The sequence below is a fragment of the Sciurus vulgaris genome (assembly GCF_902686455.1).
Source record: "Sciurus vulgaris genome assembly, chromosome: 9".
Lineage (NCBI taxonomy): Eukaryota > Metazoa > Chordata > Mammalia > Rodentia > Sciuridae > Sciurus > Sciurus vulgaris.
The window spans coordinates 85,909,317-85,927,672 of NC_136469.1; positions in this window are offsets into that span (position 1 = coordinate 85,909,317).

Below are 18,356 nucleotides of genomic sequence, written 5' to 3' on the forward strand. Positions count from 1 at the left end.
TGGGGGCTCCTCTAGTCTAGCGTGTACTATTATTGGAATGGGTAGACTTTGGCTGTGGAGTTAAATGTCAGACTGAGGAGTAAGGAAAACTAAGGCACAGAAGATAGTTTAATTTTGTACGCAGGGATAAATATAAATCTCATAAAAAACAAACATCAGTAGTTTGGGGGCATCAGGGCTGTGGACTGACAAAAGTGTACATCTTAAGTTTTATTTAAGAGTTATTGTTTTTCTTCTAAATGCCCAGATATGGCTATTTTTAGTTTTAATTATTTTGCTAGGTGTTCAAGATCAAGCTGGTCAAATTGACCTGTTCCTGTCTATTGAGTCAGCTCAGTTCCCACAGGTGTCACTCATGGGCAACTTGAGAGCAGCTTCTTGGTTCTTTTAGTGCTATCTGCTAGGTAGCATCTACTTGATGAGCTGGCTTCCTTTGGAAGCACCAGGGATGTCTCCCTTTTCCAGTGACCCTTGTCTTTCCAGCAGGTGCACTGATTGGCTTTCCATTCTCCAGTGGTCTCAGTAATCTCCCTGATCAGGAGGTTATGTGGCCCAGAGTGGCAAAGCTCCTTAGAGAAGTTCTCTAGTTCCCTGGCTTCAGGTGGACTCAGAGCTCGAAAGTCAAATATTGGTTTTCTTGGCCCCTTTATTTTAATCTCAATCTTTAAATCTTGGTGTTAAACATCTAGCAAGCCAGTCTCACCAGTCTAAATTAAGAGAACTGGGCTTTAACTTTAATGTACACAACCTTAGTTATTTACCCCTTATATTTAATTGGGGTCTGTAGTAACACTATAAGTAGGCTTTATATCCTATCTGTCTTGTGGGTGATGACTTATCTCAAATTAGCCTGGGTTTTGTGTTCCTGAAATAGTATCTCTGTAAAATATTAACAAGCAACATTTATAGAGTTTACAAGGAAAATACAAGATAAAATGAACAAGAGTAAAAACATGTTCAGTTTATGTAATAGCTATTCTGAATTTTGGTAGCAATTATACATTATATCCCTGTTTGAGAGCACAGTAATCTTTACAACAAACATCAACTTTTTGAACACAATTTTATTTTTTTTTTATTTTTTTATTTTTTTATTCCCAAGTATTTTATTTTTTTCGAGGCTATTGGGAATGGGGTAGTTTTCCTAATTTCTCTTTCTGAAGATTCATCACTTATGTATAAAAATGCATTGGATTTATGGGCATTGATCTTGTAACCTGCTACTTTACTGAATTCACTTATGAGTTCTAAGAGTTTTCTGGTGGAATTTCCAGGTTCCTCTAAATATGTAATCATGTCATCAGCGAACAGGGATAGTTTGAGTTCTTCTTTTCCAATTCGTATCCCTTTAATTTCTTTGGTTTGTCTAATTGCTCTGGCCAGAGTCTCAAGAACGATGTTGAATAGAAGTGGTGAAAGAGGGCATCCCTGCCTTGTTCCAGTTTTTAGGGGGAATGCTTTCAGTTTTTCACCATTTAGAATGATATTAGCCATGGGCTTAGCATAAATGGCCTTTACAATGTTAAGGAATGTTCCCACTATCCCTATTTTTTCTAGTGTTTTGAGCATGAAGGGGTGCTGTATTTTATCAAATGCTTTTTCTTCATCTATTGAAATAATCATGTGATTCTTGACTTTAAGTCTATTAATATGGTGAATTACGTTTATTGATTTCCTGATGTTGAACCAACCTTGCATACCTGGGATGAAGCCCACTTGATCATGGTGCACTCTCTTTTTAATATGCTTTTGTATGCGATTTGCTAAAATTTTGTTGAGAATTTTTGCGTCGATGTTCATTAAGGATATTGGTCTGCAATTTTCTTTCCTTGATGAGTCTCTGTCTGGTTTAGGTATCAGTGTGATATTGGCTTCATAGAATGAGTTTGGGAGGGTTCCCTCCTCTTCTATTTTATGGAATACTTTGAGAAGTATTGGAATGAGCTCTTCTTTAAAGGTTTTGTAGAACTCGGCTGAGAACCCATCTGGTCCCGGACTTTTCTTTGTTGGTAGGCTTTTGATGACTTCTTCTATTTCAGAACTTGAAATTGGTTTATTTAAATTGTTTATGTCCTCCTCGTTCAGTTTAGGCAATTCATATGTCTCTAGAAACCTGTTGATGTCTTCGAAATTTTCTATTTTGTTGGAGTATAGATTTTCAAAATAGCTTCTAATTATGTTTTGTATTTCAATCCTGTCTGTTGTGTGATATTTCCTTGTTCATTCCGAATTTTAGTGATTTGGGTTTTCTCTCGTCTTCTCTTTGTTAGTGTGGCTAAAGGTTTATCAATTTTGTTTATTTTTTCGAAGAACCAACTATTTATTTTGTCAATTTTTTGTATTGTTTCTTTTGTTTCAATTTCATTGATTTCAGCTCTGAGTTTAACTATTTCCTGTCTTCTACTACTTTTGGTGCTGTTCTGTTCTTCTTTTTCTATTGCTTTGAGCTGTAGTGTTAGGTCATTTATTTGTGGAGTTTTACTTCTTTTATTAAATGCGCTCCATGAAATAAATTTCCCTCTAAGTACTGCTTTTATAGTGTCCCAGAGATTTTGATATGATGTTTCTTTGTTCTCATTTACCTCTAAGAATTTTTTAATTTCCTTCCTAATATCTTCTGTTATCCATTCATCATATAATAGCATATTGTTTAATCTCCAGATGTTGGAATAGTTTCTGTGTTTTACTCTTTCATTTATTTCTAACTTCAATCCATTATGATCTGATAGAATACATGGTAGTGTCTCTATCTTCTTGTATTTGCTAACATTAGCTTTGTGGCATAATATATGGTCTATTTTAGAGAAGGATCCATGTGCTGCTGAGAAGAAAGTGTATTCGCTCTTAGTTGGATGGTATATTCTATAAATGTCCGTTAAGTCTAAATTATTGATTGTGTTATTGAGATCTATGGTTTCTTTGTTCAATTTTTGTCTGGAAGATCTGTCCAGTGGTGAGAGAGGCATGTTAAAATCACCTAGTATTATTGTGTTATGGTCTATTTGGTTTCTGGAATTGAGAAGGATTTGTTTGACATACATGGATGAGCCACTGTTTGGGGCATAGATGTTTGTGATTGTTATATCTTGCTGATTTATGCTTCCCTTAAGCAGTATGAAATGACCTTCTTTATCCCTTCTGACTAACTTTGGCTTGAAGTCCACATTATCGGAAATGAGGATGGATACTCCAGCTTTTTGCTGAGTCCATGCGCATGGTATGTTTTTCCCCATCCTTTCACCTTTAGTCTATGGGTATCTTTTTCTATGAGGTGAGTCTCTTGCAGGCAACATATTGTTGGATCTTTCTTTTTAATCCAATCTGCCAGTCTATGTCTTTTGATTGATGAATTCAGGCCATTAACATTCAGGGTTATTATAGAGATATGATTTGGTTTCCCAGTCATTTGGTTCATTTTTAAAATTTTATTTATTTATTTGTTTGACACAACTTGTTTCCTCCTTTATTTGACAATTCCTTTAGGATAATTCCTCCCTTTGCTGATTTGCTTCTTTGTTTTTCATCTCTTCCTCATGGAATGTTTTGCTGAGAATGTTCTGTAATGCTGGCTTTCTTTTTGTAAATTCTTTTAGCTTTTGTTTATCATGGAAGGATTTTATTTCATCGTCAAATTTGAAGGTAAGTTTTGCTGGGTATAAGATTCTTGGTTGGCATCCATTTTCTTTCAGGTCTTGAAAAATGTTGTTCCAGGCCCTTCTAGCTTTTAGGGTCTGGATTGAAAAGTCTGCTGATATCCGTATTGGTTTCCCCCTGAATGTAATTTGGTTCTTTTCTCTCACAGCCTTTAAAATTCTGTCTTTATTTTGTATGTTAGGTATTTTCATTATAATGTGCCTTGGTGTGGGTCTGTTGTAATTTTGTATATTTGGAGTCCTATAAGCCTCTTGAACTTGATTTTCCATTTCATTCTTTAGATTTGGGAAATTTTCTGATATTATTTCATTGAATAAATTGTTCATTCCTTTGGCTTGTTTCTCTAGGCCTTCCTCAATCCCAATAATTCTTAAATTTGGCCTTTTCATGATATCCCATAGTTCTTGTAGATTCTGTTCATGATTTCTTACCATCTTCTCTGTTTGTTCAACTTTGTTTTCAAGGTTAAATATTTTGTCTTCAATGTCTGATGTTCTGTCTTCCAGGTGTTCTATCCTATTGGATATGCTTTCTATGGAGTTCTTAATTTGGTTTATTGTTTCCTTCATGTCAAGGATTTCTGTTTGTTTTTTTTTCAATATCTCTAACTCTTTATTGAAATGATCTTTTGCTTCCTGTATTTGCTCTTTTAACTGACGATTGGTGCGATCGTTCAATGCTTGCATTTGCTCTTTCATCTCATCGTTTGTTTCTCTGATCATTTTAATTATGTACATTCTGAACTCCTTTTCTGTCATTTCTTCTGCCATGCTGTCATTGGGTTTTATTGATGTAACATCTAGATTTGTTTGCAGCATTTTCTTTCCTTGTTTTCCCATATTGTTCAGGTATCAGTGGACCGCTGAGATATTGTAGATTTCCTCTATTGACTTACAATGTCCCTGAAGATTTCTATATATATCCCCCCTTAGCTTTCAGTAGGCTGAAGTCTTGGAGGAAGTTGATAATGCGGTGCTCCACAAGGAAGCTGCCTCTCTAGGAGTGGTGGCCTTCAGGTGGGGTATAATCCCTGCTAGTGGGCAGAGGTGCCTCCACTTGTTGACCAATGGTCATCCAAAGGGGACCTAGGCTGCGGGCTGAGGCAAGGCCTGTTTGGGCCTGAGTCTCTAGTTTTACCGTCCTTGTGGGGAAACCTCACCCGGCAGGGAAGACTCACCCGGTGGGGAGGTCTCGCTGGTCAGTACCCTCCTAGAGGTTCCCCTCAATTTACAGCTACCCTGAACACAATTTTAAATGAGTTAAAGTCTGGCTTATTTTGGAGCCATTCTAACATGTAGTAAGGTGGGAGACAGAGCCTTAGATAAGGTGGGGTTCTTGGCAAATTTTAGGTAAATTATTCTCGTTCTAAAGCTGATCTTTGCCACTTTCTTAAATGTGTTTTACAAAGTTTATATATCTTATTTCTGGAGTCTATATGAACATTAGTTAATGTAATATAACATTATATTTAAAACATGAATTAAAGAAAGGCTGAGTTTTTAACTATGCTTTTGTATGGAAAAGTGGCAAAATGTTTTCATGTTTCACACCATTAACTTTTAAGTAAATTAGGCACTCATTAACTTTTAGAAATACATTTACATTTTTATTCCAGTGTAGAAAGTAACATGAGATTTAGGTTTAGTTATGGAACATTAAGCAATATGAAGAAATCCCCAATTAAATTTGTGATTCTTATAAGTTTAAAATCACCATTCCAGACAACTTTAGTTTGGAAACAGCAGCTTGATAAAAATATTCTTTAAAATTTCCTTCTTTAAAGACTTGTATACCTGAAAGATATGAACATATTTAATATACAAGGAAGAGTAATAGTACCACAATTACATTGATGTTTTTATATTAATCAAGTTTAACTTTTAAAGAAAAATTTACACTCTGTAATGTAGTGTAATACTCAAAACAGTTGTTGTTTAACCAGAGTTGAAATAACGCTAATTTATTTAAGATAGATTGCTCTAAAGAATAAAATTTAACAGACATAATGTTAAGAGATAGTTAATATGTTAAGAAATTTTGTCATTTTAACATATATATTAAAATTTGGTATAGATCAGTACATTAATATTTGACCTTAGGGAGATACCTTGAATAGCTTTAACTGATTGTTTTGCATATATATAACAAACTTAGTTACACATAAACTGGTTGAAAGTTGCCCTATACTTACATAGACCCTCATGTTGTTTATTTCCTCATACAAGGATTTTCTTGTCCAGAAACATTTTTCCTTCTATTAAATATATTTTTATACCCAGAACCTTTAAATTTCTTTAGCTGTTGGCCCTTCTTTTTTTTTTAATTTACATTCTGAAACAACCCTTATGAAATTTCTCAATTTAGATAAATTACTCCATTTCAATAAGAGGAAATACTTTGTTATTTACAGTACTCTAATTGAAACACAGTTGAAAATTTTAGACCCTCTGTACATAGAATTACATCCGTTTGTTTACCAATTTATAAAAACACAAACAATGTTTCAGTATGTCATTCCATGGAATTTAGAAGATAGGAGTACTTGATGTTATAGTTACCATTAGTATTTTAACTTTGCAAATTAATCAGATGTCTCTAACAAACATATTCATGATTAATCCTATACAAGTTAAATTCAATTTGCTTATTGTTCCTGTAAAAAACAAGATGTCAGACAATTGAACAGTATTTGTCATCTCTTCCTTGTTGAAGAAAAGTCCTAGAAACAATGGATATTACGCATTTTATAGATGTGAATATTTTATTAGTTTGACCACCTAGAAAGACTTGTGAGTTAAGTAATTTAAAGATATTTTACATTTATTTGTTTATCCAATTTAAATCGAACCTTTTAAATCATGTGAATTAAAGGTATTTGGATCCATATTTTTGAATTTTAATTTGAGTACTCATTATCTAGGTATCAATTTTGATATCATATACATGACAAATGAATGCACACACATATATAGACAGAAAACACAATATACACATACCACAAAAACAAAGGTCTTGCAGCTTTTTGTAGATGAATCTCCATTGCAATGTTATAGATGTTTAAAAAACTCCATAGTTGAATAAAAACAGGAATGATCAGAAAAACATTAACCTAGGTATTTAGGATCAAGATTATGAGCTCAAAAAAACATGAAATTTAAGGAAAAAAAACAAGAGTCCTAGAAAAAAATGACATGGCCATTAATTATTTCTGTAAAGCAGTATGAGACAGAGAGAGAGAGAGAGAGAGAGAGAGAGAGAGAGAGAGAGAGAGAGAGAGAGAGAGAGAGAATCTTAAAACTATTTTTCTGTGTTGCAGACCAGAACACTTTTTTCTTCAGTCTCAGGGTCTCAGGTTGGTCCCTTCTTGGGCCTGCTGACTTTGTGGTTTACTTTCCAAAGCAGGCTACAACAAGACCAGGCCAGGGAAGTTGCTGCCTAGGGCCTTTTAGCCTTTTTTTCCCCGATTGGTAATCAGGTCATGTTAGGATGTAGAAAATTATGAAACATCATTATATTCTTTACTGGGACATGCCATTGACTGCTGGATTATTCAAGGTTAAGGGAGGATATTTACCAGTTATTTGTGCCCTTAAAAATCTCTTCATACAGGGAATATTTGCTGGCTTCTTGGCCCTTCACCATCCCTGTAATTTGGGGCTCCTCAGATGTATTAGGGGACTTGGGAAGGTGGCAGCACTGAGGGGAGGGACATTTGTCCCTGGGTGATTTCCTTTAGCTTTTCCCAATTTACTTGGGTGTGAGAATTTTTTGACATTCCCTCAAAAAGGCAGGTGAATTTATGCTGTAACCTGATAATCCCAGGGTCCTGAGGTTGGTACCTCCAATCAGGTTTAATCAGGCACAGGAGTGTCTTTTGTCTGGAAGATTTTGGGGTTTTGACTGTATAAGAGATCTGCAAGATGTCTAACAGTCTGCCAGATATGGCACGTTCATCATTGGTCAGGGTGGGATTTAGTATATAAAATCTGTTTGCCCAAGTGAGGTGATATACCTCCATCAGATGGACAAATTTCTTCTTATATTTGTCAGGGTTTTCAGAAAATGAGTCTAATTTGTTCTCTATTTGGGACAAATCTGTCCTGGAGAAGGGGATGTGAACTCAGACTGTACCTTTAGTCCTGCCACTTGACAGAGAGGAGAGGGAACATATGCCTGGCGGGAAACGTCTTTTGACTGTGTATGGGGAGGAGATGGAAAATGGAAGGGAGAGTGTGGAGTTAGTAAAGGAGGGTCTGACAGGGGAGCTGTAGGACTTTGAGGAGAAGGATCTGATGTGGCAGTGACAGGGCTTTGGGGAAGAGAACCTGGAGGGGAGAGGGAGTTCTCCAGGGAGGCTGTGGGGCCCTGGGACCTATAAGGAGGGGGATCATCAACTATCTGTGGGACCGTGCATGAGGAAAGGGATTGTAAATTTTCACTAGTAACTGTAATGTAGTACAAGGCTGATATAGGGAGGGGTTTGAGTGGAGGAGGGTAAAGGTCTGTAGGTATGGAAGTTCCAAGTACTTGCCATTTTGGATTAAATATTTTCCCAAAATTTGTAAAACTTCTTTATTGAGAGTTCCATATTTGGGCCATGTATGCTGGCTATCCAATTTGTATCCTGACCAGATTTGAATACTGCACTTAATGAGGTGCTTCATTTGGAGGTCAGTAAGGGAACAGAGGGTTTTAAAATTGGTGGAGAGATAGCCTAAAGGGGTGTCTCTGGGAATTGTTTGGGTAGTTCCCATCTTTGGAGATGCTCAACAGAAGTGACAATGGAAAGCAGTGTCCCCTGCACTCTTTCTGTCAACTGGTGTGCCAGTTCTGCACTACTTCTGCATGAGGGACTGGGGAAACATCTTTCCCTCAATCCCAGTGGTAAGGGACAGGGTCCCTGGATGCCTACCGGTGGAGTCTCTGATCAGCAGAGAAGAGAGATTCAACAGAGAAGGCGACAACAGAGAGCAAAACATCCTCTGTACTCTTTATGTCACCTGGTATGCCAGTCCCAAACTGGACTTCCCCACAAGGGACTGGGGAAACATCTTTCCCTCAGTCCCAATGGTAAGGGACTTGGTCTCCTGTTTGCCTAAAGGCAGAGTCTCTGTCTAGCAGAGAAGAAATGAGTGAGGGACAGGATCCCTGATTAATAAATGGGGTCTTACCTCTCCAAAGGGATGAGAAAGCTGGCAGCAGATGTAGAAGTGAAATGGCATGTAGGTAGGTCCCTGACTTGTGAGATTTGCTGGGTGTGCAGAGGAAGGGAAGATTGGGGAGGGAGCAGAAGTATGCTTCCTTTAATGCCAACAAAGGGTGTGATGTAAGTCCCTTTACTGTTCACACAGCATAAAGCCCCTGAAGTTTAGTAAGTGGTTGATGTCTGTTATCCCTGAGGGCTGTCAGAGTCGGGTCTCACACTCAAATCCTTCGTGAAATGCTAGGGAGACGCCCCAGCCTGATGCCTTCAGTTGCGTTTGAGCTTTCCTCCTGTCTCATTCACCAAATTTCTCCCACACAGCAGTTGACACCTGGTACCCCTAAGGTCTGTCAGAGTTATACTTCAGACCTGAAACCTTTGTACAGCACCAGAGAGTTGCCCTGGCTGGCTGGCCCTCCATCTATTTCTCGCACCAAAAGTCTCCCATGTGAAGTGGACAGCAAAGGGCAGGAGAGGCCTACCTTCAGCAGAGAAGGGAAATGAAGTCAGTTTGGAGATTCAGCTGTAGCTCCTGTGAGTGGTGGCTGGGGTTCCTCCCAGCTTTTAAAGAGCATTGGAGGTGCCAGCAGATCACTGTCAGTCTCCAGGCCTCATCAGCCATTTAACTGATTGTGGGGGAAGGGAAGAGGTTTCAGGGAAGTAGGGAATGTTACCTCCCTGTAGATTCCTGATCAGAGAAAAAAATGTTAGCACAAAAAGACTGGACAGGATGCAAATCTCATGCATCATCTCAGTTCTTTACTTGGGGGGATGAAATGGTGCCATGGACCCACTCTCCTGGTAGAAAATGAGCCACTGAACAAAGAAAGGGACTGGATTTACATAGGTTATTTTGAGGGGTGGTCTTTGGAGGAGATAACGCCTCCTAGAGACTCTTTTCTTTGAGGATGATAAAACATCCTCTTTGCCTGCAACCAACATCTGGAAATCATTCATCTTGGGAGAAGAAAGCTGTCAAAGCATGACTTTCATTTTTACTCCCTTTTGTTTTTCTCAGGTCTCATTATTCTGGGAATTTCTCATTCTCCATATCCATTAGGTATAGTTATGGGAAAATGTATGTTTGCACAGGGGTGAGGGTGAGAGATGGTGGGACAGTTGTTTTAATCAGTGACAGGCTCAAGGGAAGAGAGATATCCTGTGTGAATGGTGAGTTCTGGAAGGAGATTTGACTAAATTAAAATTATGACACATTCTGTTGGCAGCTAAAAGGAAAAATACAAAAGACAGGTATCAGAATGGGCCAAGTTTATGGCACCTGAGGATCCGGTGAAAAGAGGCTGGGAACACTGGCAGAGAGTGGCATTCAGGATGTGTTAGTCAGCTGGAGGAGTTAATTCCTGTGTCATGGGGAAGAAATGTACCCCACCCACAAATACGCAGAGGGTCTCTTTCTGCAGATTTTATGTCTAAGCAACCCACAGAGGTTTGGTGTAACCAGGCTGGGTCATGCCTGGCTAACTGAAGTGGAAGTAGGGGAAATGCCTGGGGATAAAAATCAGGATTACTGGCTTCTTGCCTTGGCACTGCCACCAACTGGTTTTGGCAAGTCATTTAAATTTGTGTTGACTCAAAACTCCTTCTATGAAATGAGGGTAAATGTGAAGCAATTACAATTTTGGCAGTTTTTGTGGGTGAGGAGAAGATACCCTAATTTTGAGGGGTCTAGGAAAGTGTTCTGGATTTAGTGACAAAGTCTTTCTTTGGATCTTAAAATATTAGATAAGATGAAGGATAAAGAAGTGGGGCAACGGGAAGCCATCAGAGTAAAGGGCTCGGTATGAACAAGAGCCTTAGGCCAAGAAATGGAATAGTACTTTTAGAAAGACTGTAAGAAATTTGATTGACTTCTAGATCAGAGATTGGTGTCAGACATTTGCTTCTTCAGTCTTTTCGATCAATTTCAAATAAAGTAGATACTAATGTTGACACTTCACAGAAGCAGTCTGGGTCTTAATTACTTGCCTGGGATCACTTAACTTGTAACTAGTAGGATAAGGGTTTGTGTGCTCCAAATCCTATTTTAACTATTAATTTTTATCACTTTCCCATATTAACACATCAAGACAGGGGGATGGGGTTGCAATTAGAAAGGTTTACTCTTCTCAGTGTATTCAGCAGTTTACAATTTGACAACAACTCTCTGAACCTAGAGAGAAAAGCCACAGTGAGAAATGTTGACAGTGTGAGTCTTTAGTTGTATAGGTTTGGGACCACAAACATTACAGGTAAAATTAGTCCATAAGTGAATACATCACTAACCCTGATATTTTCAGTACTAGTTTCCTTTAGAAACCATTCCAAATTTAGATATGACTTACATATACTACATTTGGTGATCTTAATTCTTCTTTACAGTCCTGAACAACACAAAATAAACATATTTTTTATTCTTTGACTATTAATTCATACAGAGCAATGCCATAGTAGAAAACTCATGTTTTCCCAGGGACTTGGCCTAGGTTTGATCTTTCCTGGACTCCTTCTCCAAGCATACATGCCACATGGTAATCTGTGCTTTTCATTCTAAGGTCTTCTCTGACATTTGGATCTCTCAGGTTCAATACAGTGTCATTAAGTGCTAATTTTATTTTTCTGTCCTGCTAAAACCTATTGGTCTCCCTGAATTTGGAAGATTCATCTCTTCTAGGAAATTCAGTCATTAACCTTCTAAATATTACCTTCTACCCACTCTCTCCCTTGGTATAGTCTGGAATTTTTTTCAGAAGTAAGATATTTTTATATTATTCTCCCAGTCTCTTGCCTCCTTTTTTGCATATGCTATATTTTTATCACTCTGCTGCATCCAAGATAATTTCCTTGTATCTCTATAAGGATAACAAATTTACTGATTAAGCCATTCTATGAGCTTTTACCTTGTATAATTATATCTTTGGGTCTGGCAAGGTAGCTCAGTAGTACTTGCCTAGCATGTTCAAGGCCTTGGGTTTGAGCTCCAGTACCACAAAAATATATATAATATTAAGATATAATAATAATATTTATAGAGGCCCCCTCTCCCCTAAATCTGTTATTCCTTTTTCTGTTATCTGCTTGGGCTTTTTCCCCAGAGTCTACTTGGTCTCTTAGTGTCTTATTAATTTCTTGTGTTTCAATTTATTCTTTGGTGTCTAATGATTTGAAACCTATTGATTGTGAACTCCTTTATTGATGTTAACTTTTTCAATTTTAGAGATGCTCTTTTTTGTGGGTTTTGACTTATATTTAACATGGATGTTTCCTTCAGAACTTTATGACTTTCGATGATGAACTTATTATCTTCAGCATGGTCTTACTTTTAAGATTCCTGTGAGGTCAGTGTTGAAGTTGTGCCCTTAGGGTAGTTTTAATTTAATTTCTTTCAGGTATTCATGTGGGTCCCCTTTCTCCAAGGAGCTCCAAGACCACACAGGTGTTATAAAGGAATCCCAAAGCTGCCTGAGAGTAGACCCTTTGTGGATTCATAGACTTCTTAAGGGGAAAAAATTATTTTCCCCACCCATTGTTTATGGGAGACAGATGAGCTGCCTAATTATAAATCTGTGTTCTTTAGTAGATATGTCCCTTTTAAAGGTTCTGATTTTAAACAAGGATTTTTTTTATAATACTCAGGCTTGCAAAGATCCACAACTATACCTTCTTTCCTAATGTGAGATTAAAATGTCAACATCCAGGATTGAATCTCATGTTGGAATAAAAAGGCAAAGACACAACACCTAGCAAGAGAAAATCCTAGAGAATCAGGCCAAGCCCAGCATTGCAGGTTGAGACTTCTGCACATGAGAGGCAGGGTGCAGAGACAGACACTAAATCCAGCCAGTGTAGCTGCATGAGACTTCGTCGCCTGGGAGTCCTGGCCCAGAGAACCAAGCCCGGCCCGCAGTCTAGTGCCCCTGCTGTGGTTGACCATCTGTCAACACATGGAGGCACCCCTGTCCACTAACAGGAATTATATCTCAGCAGGAGGCCAACATTCCTAGAGGGCCAGCACCCTTATTGGGTCACTGCATTATCAAGTTCTTCCTAGGCATCAGGCTACTGAAGATTAGGAGGTTTTAACAGTACTGAATAGTTTTATTGTAGTTTTTTTAATTAGTAGCAATGTTATGATTATTCTTATTATACCTACTATTATTCCTACTTTTCTTTTATTAATATTTTTTTCATTCTATTTTCCTCTCATCTATCTGTCTCCTTGAAGACTCTCCCTTTTCACATGCTAACAACCAAATTCTTTTAATTCCAATTTCACTACTCCTATGACATAGTACCACTATAGATGCACTTCTTAGCTCATTAACATTATATCCTACACCCCTCCCCATTCTCTTTGTCCATCATTAGAAATTGTGGTCCTATTGCAAACTTATTGGCTAAGCTGTAGATAATAATTGAACTCATAATTTCTGTTTATTAAGACAATATGTTAATATCTCAAAGGGTCATTTAAGTTAAGGATGCATATTGTTTGTATGGTGTGCTGCTAATTTTGATCTCTCACTTCAAGGCGAGGTATTGGAAACCTGCAGGAACACTATAAATCTATAAGGGGGAAACTGCAATATCTCAAATTTACACTCCTAGAGGGAAAGATACATGAACAATATGAGAAAACAAGGAAAGAAAGTGTCCCAAATAAACCTAGATGCTATATCAATAAAATCCAATGACAGCACAGCAGAAGAAAAGTCAGAAAGGGAGTTCAGAATTTACATAATTAAAATGATCAGAGAAGCAAACAATGAGATAAAAGAGCAAATGCAGTCATTGAATGATCACACCAATCAACAGTTAAAAGAGCAAATGCAGGTAGCAAAAGATCATTTCAATAAAGAAATAGATATTCTGAAAAAACAAACAAACAAACAAATAAACAGAAATCCTTGAAATGAAGAAAACAATAAACCAAATTAAAAACTCAACAGAAAGAATAACCAATAGGCTAGATCACTTGGAAAACAAAACCTCAGACACTGAAGACAAAATATTTAATCTTGAAAACAAAGTTGACCAAACAGAGAAGATGGTAAGAAATCATAAATGGAACTTAACAAGAATTATGGGATATCATGAAAAGACTAAATTTAAGAATTATTTGGATTGAGAAAGGCGTAGAGATACAAACCAAAGGAAAAATCTATTCAAAGAAATAATATCAGAAAATTTCCCAACTCTAAAGAATGAAATGGAAAATCAAATACAAGAGGCTTACAGGTCATCAAATGTACAAAATTACAACAGATTCACACCAAGGCACATTATAATGAAAATAACTCACATACAAAATAAAGATAGGATTTTAAAGACAGAGAGAAAAAAAAAAATCACATTCCATTCAGTGGGAAACCAATACAGATATCAACAGAGTTCTCAACTCAGACACTAAAAGCTAGAAGGGCCTAGAACAACATATTTCAATCTCTGAAAGAAAATGGATGCCAACCAAGAATCTTATACACAGTGGAACTTACCTTCACATTTAATGACAAAATAAAATCCTTCCATGATAAACAAAAGTTAAAAGAATTTACAAATAGAAAGTCAGCTCTAAAGAACATTCTCAGCAAAATATTCCATGAGGAGAAATGAAAAATAATGATGTAAGTCAACATAGGGAGGAACTACCCTAAAGGAATAGTCAAATAAAAGAGAAATCAAGTCAAGTTAAAAACCAAAAGTAAGTCAAAATTACCAGGAATACAAATCATATCTCAATAATAACCCTGAATGTTAATGGCCTAAACTCATCAACCAAAAAACATAGACTGGCAGGTTGGATTAAAAAGGAATACCCAAAAATATGTTGCCTTCAAAAAATTCATCTCGTAGAAAAAGAGACCCACAGACTAAAGGTGAAAGGATGGGGAAAAATATACCATGCACATGGACTCAGTAAAAAAGCAGGGATATCCATCCTCATATCAGATAAATCAGACTTCAAGCCAAAATTAGTTGGAAGGGATAAAGAAAGACATTTCATATTGCTTAAGGGAAGCATAAATCAGCAAGACATAACAATCATAAATATTTATGCCCCAAACAATGTCTCATCCATGTACATCAAACAAATTCTTCTCAATTCCAGGAACCAAATAGACCACAACATAATAATACTAGGTGACTTTAACAAAACTCTCTCACCACTGGACATATCTTCCAATCAAAAATTCAACAAAGAAACCATAGATTTCAATAATACAATTGATAATTTAGATTTTAAAGACATATATAGAATATTCCACCCATCAATGAGTGAATACACTTTCTTCTCAGCAGCACACGGATCCTTCTCTAAAATAGACCATATGTTATGCCACAAAGCTACTACTAGCAAATACAAAAAGATAGAGATACTACCTTGTATTCTATCAGATCATAATGGAATGAAATTAGAAATCAATGACAAAATAAAAAACAGAAACTACTCCAACATCTGGAGATTAAATAATGTGCTATTGAATGACACAACATAACAGAAGACATCAAAGGAAATTAAAAAATTCTTAGAGGTAAATGAGAACAAAGATACAACATATTAAAATCTTTGGGACACTATTAAAGCAGTACTAAGAGGAAAACTCATTGCATGGAGACTATTCAGTAAAAGAAGGAAAAGTCAACAAATAAATGACCTAACATTACAGCTCAAAATCCTAGAAAAACAAGAACAGATCAACACTAAACGTAGTAGAAGTCAAGAAATAGTTAAAATCAGAGCTGAAATTAATGAAATTGAAACGAAAGAAACAGTTGAAAAAATTGACAAAATGAAAAATTGGTTCTTTGAAAAAATAAACAAAATTGATAAACCCTTTGCCACAAAAATGAAGAGAAGGATACAGAAAACTCAAATTACTAAAATTCAGGATGAAAAAGGAAATGTCACAATAGATACTATTGAAATACAAAACATAATTAGAAACTATTTTGAAAATCTAAACTCCAAAAAAGTTGAAAATCTCGAAGATATGAACAGGTTTCTAGAGACATATCATCTACCCAAACTGAATCAGGAGGACATACACAATTTAAATAGATCGATTTCAAGTGATGAAATAGAAGAAGTCATCAAAAGCCTACCAACAAAGAAAAGTTCGGGACCAGATGGGTTCTCAGCCGAGTTCTACAAGATCTTCAAAGAAAAGCTCATTCCAATACTCCTCAAAGTATTCCATGAAATAAAAGGCGAGGGGACCCTTCCAAACTCATTCTAAGAATCTAATATCACTCTGATACCAAAACCAGACAAGGACACATTGAGGAAAGAAAACTTCAGACCAATATCCCTAATGAACATAGATGCAAAAATTCTCAACAAAATTTTATCAAATCACATACAAAAACATATTAAAAAGATAGTGCACCATGATCAAGTGGGTTTCATCCCAGGGATGCAAGGTTTATTCAGCATCCAGAAAACACTAATTGTAACTCACCTCATCAACAGACTTAAAGTTAAGAATCACATGATTATTTCAATAGACGCAGAAAAAACATTTGATAAAATACAGCACCACTTCATGCTCAAAACACTAGAAAAAATAGGGATAGTAGGAACATTCCTCAATTTTGTAAAGGCTATCTATGCTAAGCCACAGCCAACATCATTCTAAATGGAGAATAAATTAAAGCATTTCCCCTAAAAACTGGAATAAGGCAGGGTTGCCCTCTTTCACCACTTCTATTCAACATAGTCCTTGAAACTCTAACCAGAGCAATTAGAGAGACCAAAGAAATTAAAGGGATACGAATAGGAAAAGAAGAACTCAAATTATCCCTATTTGCCAATGACATGATTCTATATTTAGAGGAGGCAAAAAATCCACCAGAAAACTTCTAGAACTCATAAATTAATTCAGTAAAGTAGTAGGATATAAAATTGATGCTCATAAAACTAATGCATTTTTATTCATAAGTGATGAATCCTCCTGAAGAAAAATTAGGAAAACTACCCCATTCACAATAGCCTCAAAAAAATAAAATAAAGTATTTGGTAATCAATCTAACAATAAAGGTGAAAGACCTCTACAATGAGAACTACAGAACACTAAAGAAAGAAATTTAAGAAAACCATCGAAGATGGAAAGATCTCCCATGTTCTTGGATAGGCAGAATTAATATGTCAAAATGGCCATACTACAAAAAGTGCTATACAAATTCAATGCAATTCCAATTAAAATCCCAATGATGTACTTCATAGATATCAAGGAATCATGGAATTTTTTTGGAAGAATAAGAGACCCAGAATAGCTAAAGCAATCCTTAGCAGGAAGAGTGAAGCAGGGAGTATTGCAATACCAGAAGTTCAACTATACTACTGAGCAATAGTAACAAAAATGGCATGGTATTGGCACCAAAATAGGTAGATCAATGGTACAGAATAGAGGACCCAGAGACAAACCCACATAAATACAGTTTTATCATACTAGACAAAGGTGCGAAAAACATAAAATGGGGAAAAGATAGCCTCTTTAACAAATAGTACTGAGAAAACTGGAAATCCATATGCAGCAAAATGAAATTAACCCCTATCTCTCACCACCCTGCACAAAACTCAAAATAGATCAAGGACCTCGGAATCAGACCAGAGACCCTGCACCATATAGAAGCAAAAGTAGGTTCAAATCTTCATCATGTTGGCTTAGGACCAGACATCCTAACCTGACTCCCATAGCACAAGAAATAAAAGCAGGAATCAACAATTGGGATAGATTCAAACTAAAAAGCTTTCTCTCAGCAAAGGAAACTATGAGCAATGTGAAAAGAGTACCTTAGAGAGTGGGAGAAAATCTTGGCCACTCATACTTCAGATAAAGCACCAATTTCCAGAATATATATAGAACTCAAAAAACTCTACATGAAGAATACAAATAACCCAATCGACAAATGGGCTAAGGAAATGAACAGACACTTCACAGAAGATGTACAAGCAATCAACAGATATATGAAAAAATGTTCAACAGCTCTAGTAATAAGAGAAATGCAACTCAAAACTACCATAAGATTCCATCTCACCCCAATTAGAATGGTGATTATCAAGAATACAAGCAACAATAGGTGTTGGTGAGGATGTGGGGAATAAGGTACACTCATACATTGCTGGTGGGGTTGCAAATTAGTGCAGCCACTCTAGAAAGCAGTGTGGAGATTCCTTAGAAAACTTGCAGTGGACCCACCATTTGATCCAGCTATCCCACTCCTTGGCCTATACCCAAAGGACTTAAAATCAGCATACTACAGTGATGCAGCCACATCAATGTTCATAGTTGCTCAATTCACAACAACTAGATTGTGGAACCAACCTACATGCCCTTCAATTGATGAATGAATAAAGAAACTGTGGCATATATACACAATGGTATATTACTGTGCCATAAAGATGAATAAAATTATGGCATTTCAGGTAAATGAATGCAATTGCAGAATATCATGCTAATGAGATAATCCAGTCTCAAAAAACCAAAGGCCAAATGATCTG